Source organism: Macrosteles quadrilineatus, unplaced genomic scaffold (genome assembly GCF_028750875.1).
Source record: "Macrosteles quadrilineatus isolate MER2022 unplaced genomic scaffold, UCM_ALF_1.0 Scaffold_32__1_contigs__length_1466915, whole genome shotgun sequence".
NCBI lineage: Eukaryota > Metazoa > Arthropoda > Insecta > Hemiptera > Cicadellidae > Macrosteles > Macrosteles quadrilineatus.
The window spans coordinates 5,138-19,836 of NW_026542625.1; the positions used below are offsets into that span (position 1 = coordinate 5,138).

At 32.0% G+C, this 14,699-nt stretch overlaps 1 long non-coding RNA gene across 1 annotated transcript; it reads left to right on the forward strand.

Annotated features, from left to right (window-relative positions):
- Positions 1 to 1,873: 1,873 nt before the first annotated feature.
- On the forward strand, positions 1,874 to 6,450 carry LOC129005733 (uncharacterized). Its single transcript, XR_008491861.1, has 3 exons — positions 1,874 to 1,903; positions 2,869 to 3,015; positions 6,136 to 6,450. It is a non-coding gene; the product is annotated as an uncharacterized LOC129005733 (long non-coding RNA).
- The last annotated feature ends 8,249 nt before the right edge of the window (positions 6,451 to 14,699 follow it).

Sequence of the window (14,699 nt, forward strand, 5' to 3'; positions counted from 1 at the left end):
ATAACACACATTTTTTTTTAAGTTCAAAATCTTGTTTTTTAATTAAATAAAGAAAATATCAGAAAATATAAGAAAATATATTTTGTGTACCAGAGGTAGAAATGATTAACATTTTAGTATTAGGATTGCATTCTCTTTCTCAATTCTGAAAAAATAATATTATTTGAGAATTTTTTGGGTTTAAGTGAAATTTAAAGCTCTAATTGTAGTACAATATTAATTACCTATATAGATTGCTTATGGATATAAAATAAATCTAACCAAACTAGCTGTCCTTGCTTATAATTATTTATTAATTTTTAGATTTTTGGAGGGATTCGTATCTACCTCATAGGAGACATCAGACAGCTACCCCCAGTTGCAAGCAAACCACTCTATTCCCCATCAGCGAAGAGTGAACTTGAAATAAAAGGAGCATTTGCTGTGTCTCAGTTCCAACATGCTGTTGTCTTGACTCAATCAATGAGACAGACTGATAACACCTTTAGGTAAGCCCATGATTTCGATAAAATAAACTTTGACAATTATTATTATGGCATTTCATAGTGTAAATATTGAATTATGGCTAAATTGAATAATATTAAGTATTTCATACTAGCGGCTGACCCCATGCCTTGCAACGGGATATAAAGCCCTACTTTATGGACAATACTTGAAACATTTTAGTTAAACTGAAACAGCTACTTACATATTAGTAAACAGATTTCTGTGAAGCATTCTGTGGAAACAGTGTGGCACTATTTCAAATTATGACTAATGCAGAATTTTGTGATTATTCAAACCTACAAAACAGTTGGTGAATGTAATCATATGCTTAAATTATATTTACTTGTAAACATTGTCATTCCAAAAGTCTGACACTGGACCTCTTAAAAATCTCTGGGTTTCGGAGTCCATATGTCATATACATACAAACGCACTTCGTCTTTTGTAGATGCAGATTTCGGCACCAGCATGGCAACCTATAAGGCCCATGTCATTTATTTTAAATTAATTTTATGTGCTTATTTTTGCCTTTATCATTAAAGAGATTCTGCACATCTACAGTAAAATATCTTTCTAACAATATGCGTAGATGTTCCCTGCGATGCAAACGAGCTGAGAAAAAAATATAAAGAGATTTTCTTGCCTATTAATATATAGATGATATGTATTAATAGTATATAATTTCATGTATACTATGGAAATTCTAAATTTTTTAATGTGTATGTCATATAAGCATTTCATATATAAATATACTGTGACTCTTTACTAAAAAAATAACATAGTTTTGAGAACAACAATAAACCATTACATAATTTATAATTATTTTTATAGGCAAGCCCTTGACGAGGTTGCCAGGGGTTGTTGCACGGTCGCAACATATGCAGTTTTCAGTAACCGCTTTTATATCAACTTGACGGAAGAAGAACGACGAAACTTCAACGATGCCATTCACATCTTTTCCCTGAGAATGACGGCTAAAGCTTTCAACCTAAACCGACTACTAGGCCTGCATTCCCCAGTAGCTCGCATCCCTGCTAAACACAACAACTTGGTGGCAAGTCAGGGAACTAGCGATGACGCTGGAGGTCTCCAGAAGGTGATCTACCTCGCGGAAGGAGCTTTAGTTGTGCTCAAGGCCAACTTGTGGGTGGCTTCTGGGCTTGTCAACGGTGCCATCGGCGAAGTCGTGGCAATTGTATACGAGTCTGGAAAATCCACCCCAAATGATCTACCAATAGCTGTCATGGTGAATTTCGCCAAATATTCTGGACCGAGGATGCAGCGAGATACATTTCCGATCTCTCCGATAATAAGATCATGGAAGAAAGGAAATGCAACTTGCACAAGAGAGCAGATTCCTTTGGATCTGGCTTGGGCAAGCACAGTCCACCAATCTCAAGGCCAAACATACGACCGGGTAAGTTGTCATTTGATTTTAGGCAAAATATAAATTATTATTCTAAAAATAAATAGCTATAATGTATTTTTACTATATACATGACGTTAATACTATGGCAATTCTTCAATGGGTTTATATTTAAAGGCAATAGTATTTATCAATCTACAGTTACGTTTGCATTTAATTTGCTAGGTTCGTATACCTAGACAATTCCATATACTATAATTACTATAATATTACTCTGAACTATAATTTATGGTGCACGTCCAAATAATTTCAAACATTTACAGTTTGATTTGCTATTCATAATTCCTGTACCTGCTTTATAAATCCGTTAAAATATACCAACATATATTAAGTTTCCATTTCAATATATAAATAAATTACTTTTATTATTTTTCAATCATCTAAATTTCAAACATTAGGGCCTGGATAAGGTTTGCCAGAGTGTATTTCAATAGCAAAAATAGGTCTATGTGTTGTTTACGAGTAATAACAATCTACATATATAAAATCATGTAAAGTTTATCAAAGAATCTGTTTAATTTCCAAACAAGAAACTAATAACTTTTAGACTTATATAATATAAATGAAATATGTAAAATTTATCGTAAAATATTTAAAATCATACATCCTCAACTGAGCTAAATCAAAATATAATCGACAAGTCTATAAAACCCCCATTTTATTGAATTTCCCTTATGGACAAGAATCTATTACCATAGGTTGTGTGGTAAGCCTTTAAGATTGAAACCGTTATACATATTCGTTTTGAAGCCCCTATATGCCAAAAAACACTATTAGTTCATTTTAATATGTATATGACTGTATATATATTGTCAGTCAGCACAATAGTAATAAAGAAAATAGTTCGTTAAAATTTTAAACGTCTAAAATAACAGATGCTTAGAGATTCAACTTTCTAACAGAAAAGTTAAAATGAATTATTTGGTTTTTATGTAATACTTTTAAATTATTATTAGGTTGTCGTGGACTTGGGGCGTACAGAGTTCACGATCGGTCTCTCCTACGTTGCTCTCTCTCGCTGCAAGACGTTGGATGGATTGGCAATCAATCCACCATTTATCAGAAAGCGACTGGATGATTTGCATCATAAGAATTCTTTGAAGGTTAGCACTTTTGTGATGAAATAAGTATACATAATATACAATATACATTAATTAATGTATTTCCAATTAATAAAATAGAATGATACTGTAATCTTTTTTATACTGTACTTATTTCCCCTCATATATAGATTACAAGTTTAATCCGTATTTGGTTAATTAATTGAATAAAATATTCTCCCTAACTGGGTTATGTTCCTTTTTGTGTTTTTTAATGCCAGGGCAGTTGTGATGAAAATATTTAATTCATTAAATAGTAATGGATGAATTTGATTAATTAAAATTATAGGCTTATATATCTGTTGATTCATATATTCTTGATTTTTTATCTTATAAAAAGCTAGCAGCAACCAAATTTTTGAACAGGACAGTTGACCTTAATTATGGGAAAATTGAATTTACATTCAAATCAATATTATTTTTATTCTCTTCGAAATGTCAAATTGTAGTTTCTACATATAGATATTTGAATGTTTATATTCCCCTAAAACTTAGATATTGCAAGTACGTTCATGTAGCATCTGAAAAGATTTCATGGAAGTGAATACCTATTTGTCTACAAACAAATTCCAAATCTACCTTTGTGTAAAATTTCAGCCTAAGTTAAATTGTATGTATGTTTTAAACATGTATAAAACTTAGCATACATCCGATTTAAACAAAAATACAGAAATCAAATCGTGGTCATAATATTATAGATATAAATAAACTATTTTCGAATTTTATAAACTTAATAAAGAGTAACATTTTTAATTAAAATAATCATTAAAACAAGTAGGTACCTATTTAAAATAAATATAAATATAGCAAGTTTATTATACTTTCATTACCTATCAAAATGCATTTTTTGTGGAATGACAATCTCAAACCCCCAAGATCACGAAATATTTTAAAAAATAATAAGAATGTAATAAAGTTTTATTATATTGCAATATTTTACCATCAGGACAAACTGCAAGCAGAGGGTAACATCATGAAGATGGCTCAGGGTTTGCCCTTTCGGTTGTCATCATTTATACCTGTGAGGTGTCCACAACCACCTGCACCTGCTCCATCCCCACCACCTGTACCTGCTCCACAACCACTACCTGCACCTGCTCTACCATCACCACCTGTACCTGCTCCACCACCACCACCTGTACCTGCTCCACCACCACCACCTGTACCTGCTCCATCCCCACTTTACCGACCCAAGACTCCTGCTCCACCACAACCTTCTGCACTGCGGGAAGAGACAGTCAGAGTACACGAGGGAATTGTGACCGTTGTCGTGATGCCCGGCGACGGTCATTGCCTCTTCTCAGCTGTCCTTCACCAGCTTGGACTCTCTTCCCCCATTAACCCCAATCATATGGAATTTGTCAAAAATTTACGAAAAAGGGTTGTGGAGTATATTCGTCAGCAGGACTTGCATTCCGGTACATAAATATAACAATCAAACTAAATATACTATAATATGTATTTAAATTAGGTAAAAAAAATAATTAGTTGAATTCCTAGCCACAATTCAAATTCAAATGCGACCACTAATACAAATGCAAAATATTATATAAATACATCCCTTGCAGCAAACCTGTATAGTCAGCGAACTTTAATTGATTGAATTGATAATTTAAATAAATATTCAAATCAAGTTTTGTCATTGTATGTTCATGAAAAAACGTACAGAAAAATTCCCTAAAATAATAACAAGCTGCTAACAAAATTCAAAACACCCCTGTTTTAGCAAACCTGCAGTATACATGAATTTCTATTTGCCTGTTTTAATTTTCAATTCAATCTATTTAAAACACATTAGGTTTAACAATTACCTAGGTTTACTGCTACAAGCAGGGTAAAAAGGTGTATTGTTAGTAAAATATTAATAGCTTAAATTAAATAGTATAATTATATTATTATTAATAGTATAAATTAAACAAATATACCAAGTTTGATCAAAAATTTTCTATAAACAAGCAAACCATAACAGTGTTACTTATTCTTAGCAGAATAACCTTTAGAGTTTTAAAGAATTTTTTTTTAAATTTTATCCATAAACAACAGTCATAAATAAAACTTCAATATAGCACATTAAATTAGTTTATTACTAATTATTTACTTAAATAACTAATTAATTATTAATTAATTTATTTATTTAGTCTATTCAGAATAGTTTGTAAAGAAATCGGATTTTTTTTAATTTGAAGGTCAAAAATTAGAACCCCCACTTTTACCTTATTCAACCCCTTTAAAACCCCATTACCATGGTCCGATCATGCTGGTTCAAGAACCTGTACAAAATTTTATCAAAATCATATTAATTTTCCTCGAGATATTGTGCCAACGGGCACACATACTTAAAGAAATTCGCTAAAAGGGAATTTCATGGTATAATTCAACTCAACTATATGAAACATCATACCAAGTTTTAAAAAATAAGGAAGATCCTAGAACTTTTCTTTATTTTCTATTAGGTCATTGAGACAGTTTACTGTGTTTACCTTTATCAATATCCTGTTGCCACTCGACAATAAACTTGAGTTTTTCTATAATTTATTCAATTATAGGGCACACACAGATATTACAAACAATAAATAGATTATGACATACACAGCTTGATTTTAGCAAATTTCCCTATAGGAAAGCCAGAAGTAGCTAATACCGTAAGTGGGATGATAAGACCTGGGTCCGGGACCGATTTACTCTTTTATTTTAATGTCCCCAAAGGCCAAAAACACCATTCGTTTGAATTATATATAAATTTATATATGTATATACATATAGATTTAAATATATATATGCGTACGTGAACACGATAACTATTTTTTCAGATCTTGATGAAATTTGGTTTTAAGTGTAAGGTGGGATAAACTTGAATAGGTTTGCCGATCTGCATCATCGGACCATGGGAACGGGAGTTTATGGAGTAAAAATTGAGTTTTGCCAATTTTACAATATACCTTGTTATATAAAAAAATCAACAAACTTCGAAAAAACGAAATGCAATTATATAGAAATTTTATTTGATAAAATTAAATTTTATATAGGGCTAATCAACATTAAACCTTATGTATAACATTATTGTATCGATATTAAATAAAATTACTTAAAATTATTAGGATTAATAAAAGTTTAATGTTACAGGCCTTTGGCGCGCACAGCTGGAGGACTCTATAAGTGCCAACTTGACGAAATATCCAGCAGTGCGAAATGGAGTTATTGTTCCTTGGGAGGAAAGGTTGAATTGCTTCCTGGAAAATCTTTCTGTGGACGAGTGGGGTGGCACCGAAACCATTGTGACCATCGCTCAATTGCACAATATAACACTTACAACATATTTCGAAGACGGTGGTGATGGTTTTCGGTGTCAAAGGATCATCTCAGGGGGGGAGAGTGATAGGGAAATTGCTATAGTGTACCGGCTCGCAGCTGTTAGGGGATGTGCTGGCCCTGTGAGTCGAGTGCACTATGACAGTTTAATTTGTTTTAATTAAGTGAGTTTGTATATACGTATATTTTAAACTATTTATATATATATTTTTTATTTTTATTATTTATTGCTGTATTATTATTTTTGTAATTTGGTTAAATAACCAATATTAAACATTAATTGCATAATTTCACTACAATCATTTTATTTCAGTTTAAAAGTTTCAAATTCATTGGCAATTTCAAATTACTTGTAGCTTTCAAAAGTATGGAAAATGGTATTTCCAATTTGAAGTACTGTAATGTGTTACAAAATCAAAAGGTTATAGCTAAAATTTTATGAAATTTCTGAACACATTGCCACTTTCAAAGTAAAGAACAATTCCCATAATTTTCAAGCAATATCGCTACAATGTAAAGTAATTAAAACAAATGACTCCAGATTTGAAAATAATGACTTAAGTTTTATTTGAAATAAGAGGAATAATATTACACACACTTGAAATCTTAGTAGGCCTATTTATGCTCTTACTGTACATAAGGGTAAAATTGTAAGAGTAAAATTGTGTTAATAAAATAGTTTGTAACATAATCATTTTACGAAATCCTGAATTTTTGTGAAAAATTATTATTCCAAGTTCTTTATTCTTTGACAAATTGATATAACCATTGACAACAATTAATAAACGGTTACGATATTATATTATTCTTTGTTTCAAAATAATTATCTATGTGTGTGTATATTATGAAAGAAACATATACAAAAATATAAAAATTGTTGTACTAATGCACATTAAAATAACTATTCTGAGTTCACTCATCCCGTTACGCGCAGAATAAGCGTACTCCTAGTAAATTAACAGGCAGATGCCCACAAACGGAATCGGTTTAACAGTTTATACAAAAAATTCGGAAACCAGCAGTAGCTTTTGACCTGTATACATTAGATATTCGTGAACATCATCGTGTAGGCTTTCATTCGTGGACATGTTAAAAAAAACTACCACCAATACAGTTTGTAGGTATGATACAATTATTTTACTGACGAATTTCCCACTAAAGGTCGATTCAATTTTCTCCCGAAAGGAAATTGAGGTATATTTTTTAATTTGTATATTAGTTTAGAATTATCATACTGACCCGAGCTATGTGCATACTTGCACTAATTTCATAATACAGAGGATTATTACTATGTAGGAAGTTTAAGTATTTTTATTTAAAAACAAAACTGATACACTTTATATATATATTTCTACCAAGGCCAATGATTTTTTTAATAACAAAAATATAAAATAAAAAATTTTCTCGTTGAGGTTTAGTCCATCATTACGTTACTGTGTTTTATTATTATTTCAGAATTACTTTAATCCATCGCAAGCAACGATTAAATAGCAAGAAATCGTAAAATAAAAACAACGAACAATCGTAAAATGGAATTAAGTTTATCTCGGCTGCTGCGGGACCCCTGGAACGTACCGTAACCGGAAACTAAAGATAACAGATTTTATTTTTAAGTATTGTTAGCAACCAGGGTTGCTAATAGTTGAATATAATGTTATTATGTATCTTGAGTAAATTAAATTACAGATCATATGCTATACATTATACTGTATGTTCAAATTAAGTTCTGAATGTTAATCACTAAAGTAGGATTTCTATGGGTTAAAATAAATTTTTAAAAGACAAAAATAAAAGAGACAATCAAGAATCAGACCTTAGACTACTCCTCAATGTTTATGTTATGAGTGTAGAAAGAATTCAAGTAGGCCTAATGATTGTTCCAAAACTAATATCGTTAAGTCTTCCTAATCAATAGAAACTCAAGGATTGTTATTTAGGCATCAAATAATAAACATGTAAACAAATTGAAATAATTTAATGAATAAATACTGTAGACTAAAACAAATTGAACAACGCCAATTTTCGTTTATTACATTCTTATTTATGCTATTAACGCCATGCACGCTAAGAAGGTATATAATTTAGGTAAATATTGTACTTTAAGGGATTATTAATCTCTGAAGATACGTTCAATATTATACGTTTGTTATGTTTATTAGCTAATGTAGTCAAACGGTCCACTCTAATGGTTGCAGGAATATTCCATTCTCACATCAGGACGGAGCATCGTTTTAAGGGGTGCTGCCATTAAACGTGATGGTTGGTACCTAGTACCACGCTATGAATATTATAATGTCCCTTGACATATAAAACTGTTATTTTAGATATTATTAATAATAATAGGAGTTGATATTTTTTTGTTAGAAATTGTCTACCAAATATGCGTTAAAACGTAGTTTTAGTACTAATTAATGTCTTAAGCGAACATGCTACTCATTACTCAACTTTATCAGCTGTTTTCAATAATTTAAAATTAAATATTTGTTTAAATAGTTAGCATATCTATTATCTAAATATATAAAAGGCAAAGCCCTCTTTGACTCACGCACGCACTCACTCACTCACTCATCACTAATTCTCCCACTTCCAATTTACGTAGGAGGCTGAAATTCGGTCCGATTCTTTGGGTATTAAATAGGAAAACTAAGTAGTTTTTATTCTGATCGGGCTTTCGGGCTCCGCCCCAGTGTCTCTGGAGTTTCCCATGTTAACCTTATGATTTTTCATATTTAAAAGAAATTAATGAATCTTAACAGGTGTTTCAATTAAACAAGTTGGTTCTGTTCTATGATGTTCAATAGCATTAAAGTTACAACGATTACCAACAGGGTGCAGCACTATTATTTTTTAGCGAATTTCCCATATAGGGAATAAGCTATTACCGTAGTACTCATGGTAAGACCTGGACGCGGGACCGATTTTTTTTCGTTTCGAGGTCCCTAGAGACCAAAAACACCATCCGTTCAAATTCATATATATATATATATATATATATATATATATATATATATGTGTGTGTTTGTGTGTGTGTGTGTGTGTGTGTGTCCGTTAGCACGATAACTCGAGCAAAAATGATCCGATTTTGATGAAATTCGGTACAAACGTGTAAACCTACGTTTATTCGAACGAGTTCGCGATCCAGCATGATCGGACCATGGGAACGGGGGTTTACGGGGGGTTTTATGGGGTAAAAATAGGTTTTTCGCATTTTTGACCCAAAAAACATAAAATTTAGCAATTTCTTTCCAAACCATTTTGTAGAGCTTAAAAAAACAAATAATTTAGTATATTGAAGCGTTATTATGCGCCTAATGGTTACGGAGAAAATTCCAAAAAATTGTAAATTTAAAATTCCCATGTTATTCTTATGGAGAATAAGTAAACTGTTGTAGTTTGCTTGTTTATGAACATATTTTGATCAAATTTGAAAAATGTTTTTATTTCTTACTAACTATTAACAAAAAAAAACAGTTTTACCTCCCTGATGCAGCAAACCTAGGTACTTGTTAAACTAATTCTATTTAAATCGGGAATAAATGTTATATTTTTAAGTAGACATTTCAGTGTAAATCAAATGGAAATTCGCTTAGCCTGCAGGTTTGCTGCGGCGGGGGTATTTTTAATTTATGACAACAGCTAATCTGTAACCTGGAGGCGAGTTAGCGTAGCGAACGAGCTAACCTGAAGGCAAGTGAGCGCAGCGAACGAGCTCCAACCTAAAGGTGAGTGAGCGTAGCGAACGAACTTCAACCTGGACGTGATTGAGCCATGCGAATACTAATGAAGTTAAACGGGGTAAAGCCCGCGGGTACAGCTAGTCTATTATATTATTAAAGTGATACAATGAAATTTGTTGTAAACGGTTAAGGTCATTTACCAAATAATAATATAGGCATACGGCATATCAAAATTAAGTCTAGAGTGTGTAGATTTGCCGGAAAGTATTTATAAGGTCTCTGCCCCACAGGATGATTTCCAAAGGGCTACGCCTGGCATGTTATGGAAGTTAACGTTATTAGATTAATTTAATGAACAATAGCTGGCCAATGCAATTGACAATATAGTTTGTTTGTTTACATTTTTGTTTACTTATTTTAATATTTACTTTTATGTTCTTAAAAAAGGTCAAGGCCACACTAAAAAAACAAAGGTGCGGTGAATGGACAGTAAAGCTATTTCCAGCTGTTTGATACAAGTGAGTGATTAAAGGTATTCGAAACACGATGAATATGAGATTAACAAACCATGTATGTTGTTTGTTCCAAGAGGTTGTCACCGATCTTTAACAGGTCAACATTTCATTGAAACGTATTTAAAAAATTTGAAAAGTATTAAAGTATACGTCGTGAAAGATAGCGGCGAGTTCAGGTACAACCTTTTGTACTCACCTTGGCCACCTTAAGACGTAAGGTGTGAAGGTTCCACTGCTTTTAATATCCTTTCAAATGACAATTTCTTGAACTTGGGCCCTTTAAATGAAATATAAAGTCTAAGTTGATTAAATTAATTTAATGGTGGCTTCCCTACACCCGTGAATTCGCGGGCAGAACCTCTTGTATCCATAAAAAAAATATTTTACATATTATAGATTTATTTAATTAAAAACTGATTTACACTTATATTGAAAACATTCCAAAACATCAATGTAATAAAACCCACGGGATGTAAAGATAGCTTTTAACTACAGTCCTCCTTAAGTACTTGTTAGCTCTTTACTGCAATCTATTGTATTTCTAATTTATTAATACTTCACATGTATCATTCGTTTATTTCCTAAAAGACGTACATCGTTATGTATTCATTTGATGTATTTTTTTTACATATAGGCTTTTAAAGTTCATCTTTATATTAGTAGGCAGGATGAAAATGTACGAATATGTACTAAAGTTGCTTTTGCTAGAAAACTAAAAGTATTTTTAAAATCTGTTTTCTGATTCACACATTTAAACAATTTGCCGATAAATTTTTCATGAATGAATGAATAAATAAATGATTGATTGTATTATATATTTTATACAGACACTTTAAATAATCTGGTTTTGGTAAAAAAGGAATTTGGGGATTCAGGCAACTTTAGGTTTACATGGTAAAAAGTCCAAACTATTTGTCAACTGTTTTATGTAAAGGTAAACAACAAACAATGTTGTACAATATGTCAATACAATGTTGAATGTTGTTACAATGTTGTATTTAAGGTAAGTAAACAAAGATATTAAGAAATATTGTTTACTTTAGCCCAGTCAATGAATGCAATAAAACAGCCTTTTTCGCAACTAAATGGTGGAAAGCTGGATATTTTATATGTGATAGAACCACATGAGAGGTGTATTTTCCCAAAAGTCCCCACTTCTACCCCTTGAGCTTTCCCCCCACCCCCCTCCAAACATAGAAATTGCAGTTATTTACTTAATTGATCATAATTCGAATGTTATGTAAGCTATCGAGCTGCAATTTGTTTCGTTTTATTTCTGATTAGTTTTCCTACAACTTTTGTATTTATAACATTTTTCTAAAACCAATACTTAGGGAGATATAAAATTTAAACTCCGTTAAAAGCTTTGTTTCAGAGTGCAAAATCTTGTTTTTCTCTATGTATACTTTTAAATATAAATAATACGCAAATATGGTTCAAACAAAAGTTTTAGTACGTTTTTCAAGGTTTACAAATATATTATTGGTTAGTCATCTAGGTGACCGGGTGAAGAGCTGGGCGTCGGCAAAGTGAGCGCGTGCGCGCTAGTTGAACACCTCTGCGCTGCGTCATTGCATCTAGCCCAGCCAATAAACGCACCAACTGCCTTTTTTCGTCGCTAAATAGTGGAAAGCTGAGTTTGTTATATGTGATAGAACCACTTAAGACGTGTATTTTGCAAAAAGTTCCTGAATCTCCCCCCCCACCCCCTCCAACCCCCTCCAAACCTGGAAATATCAGTTGTTAACTTTACTGGATATAATTCAAATTCTACGCATGCCATGTAGTGAAATTTGGTTTAGTATTATTTATAATTAGTTTATCTACAACTGTTGTACTAAAGATTTTCATATAAAAGTAAATCCAAAGAGATATAACGTTTAAAATTTTTTTTATATAATGTTTATGTTTATTAGTTCACAATTTTGTTTTACCCTCTATATATTTTTTCCAAATAAAATACGCAAAATGTTACAAACAAAAATTTTAGTATGTTTCTTAAGGTTTATAAATATATATTAGATTAGTCATCAGCATCCGCGCAGCCCCGTCCGTCGATACATAGCCTAATAAGGACCGGCACCACTAAGTTCTCAACTGTTTTATATAAATCCTAAGACTTCCTAATTCGTAGCCTACATTACTACCAAAACAATCTGTTTCCAAGCTAAACCGTGAATAAATGAATCACCTCACGGTCAGTAAAAATTGTTCGTCGACTTACTAATCCTTGATACAAACTGCGTCCTATCGTTAAAATGTCCCTTTCTTCACGCTTCCCGCTAGCAAATAAAATATGGCTGCTCGCTCATTAAATTATCTCCCCCCCCCACCCCTCCAACGCCCTCCAAACCTGGAAATATCAGTTGTTAACTTTACTGGATATAATTCAAATTCTACGCATGCCATCGTAGTGAAATTTGGTTTGTATTTTTTATAATTAGTTTATCTACAACTGTTGTACTAAAGATTTTCTTATAAAACTATATCCACAGAGATACAACATTTAAACTTTTTTTACAATGTTTATGTTTAAGAGTACACAATTTCGTTTTACCCTCTATATATTTTTTCCCAAATAAAATACGCAAAATGTTTCAAACAAAAGCTTTAGTATGTTTCCTAAGGTTTATAAATATATATTTGATTAGTCATCTGAAAAAACTGATGTAGTGTGGGGCGTCGGCATTGTCGGCAAAGACACCGGGTGCAGGCTTCCGCGCAGCGCAGCACCGCCCGTCGATGCGTCGCGTATAGGCACCGACATCGCTAAGTTCTCAAAGGTTTTATACAAATGCTATGGCCTTGTACTTTTTAGTTTACTACCAAAACAATCTGTATCCAAGCTTAACCGTTAACAGTAAAAACAATTATTATTTAGATAGAACCCAATAATTTTTTAATAACCAGTTTTGGTTCAGGTAAATTAATCTCTACCTACTTACTTGTTATACTTGCAATACTTTTAATACTTGATTTCTTCATCTTTTACCAACGAAAGTTTAATAGATTGAGGTATAGAACACTAGGCCTAGTAAACACTTTAAAAAGCAATATAAAGCACGTGCACCATACTCTTTGCTCTTCCTTACGTTACAATGTGCTTTCCATTATCTACCACCAATGGGACTCGATTTGTTCCCCGCAAGATTTATACTAACTGCGCCTCGCGGTCAGTAAAGATCTAAATAGTAAACTGAAAAAAATACTAATTAGATGAAACCTAATCATTTGTACATTTCTTAAATTTATTGTTGGTTTTAACTAGTTTATCATTTAAAATAATAATTTATTTAATTATTTCTGTCAATGGCTACACCTATTGACAATTATAAACATGGATACATATATTACATTACATAAAGCTGGGTAAGAAACATACTGAACCCAATGATGAGATGATCCAATTCGCCTATGGGTCTGAGGATGATTGGAGTGTCGAATCGATATCGACGACCACTTACCATCTTTTATGTATATTTACAGTATTGACAGTAACATGTAAATTTATGTTTTAAATGTTATACTATTAGACGTATTTTCTTTTATTTACTTTCCAATTAATTAATGTAATAAGGCATATATCCAAAATTTATAAATAAGTAAGTTAAAAGCTATTTGTGTCCCCAGGCAAGACTATTTACGGGATACATATAGGCAGATTATTCTAATTTCTTAACATATTGTGTAGATGTGTCAATCGATTTGAGGTTTTTTTCGTAAAAATTGGCAGCAATGTGTTACGAATCTGCTTTACGGCACTAATACGTGGTCCAGATCAATCATTTTTAGAGACTCTATACTGTGAATCTTGGAGAGGTTCTGTTCTCTAATATTTTATTGTTTTCATGTTATCTAAAAAATTAGTCAGTATAATAGTTCTTTATTGGTTTTTGGTAGACATTATGCAAACGTTTAACATCGCTAATAAAGAAGAAGGCGCTTATTAAGTGTTTTAAAATCTCCTCTATATAGACTTAATACAAAAGTTAGTTTTAACATTGACTGGTTTTAATTTGTGTTCCTTACCATGATTAAAAATGGCTTATAAATACTACCGACAGTTTTCTACGTTGTTCGTGATATTATTTTAACACAGGCTTACAACTCATGGCAGAGCGAGCAGCCATATTTTATTTGCTAGCGGGAAGCGTGAAGAGAGGGACATTTTAACGATAGGACGCAG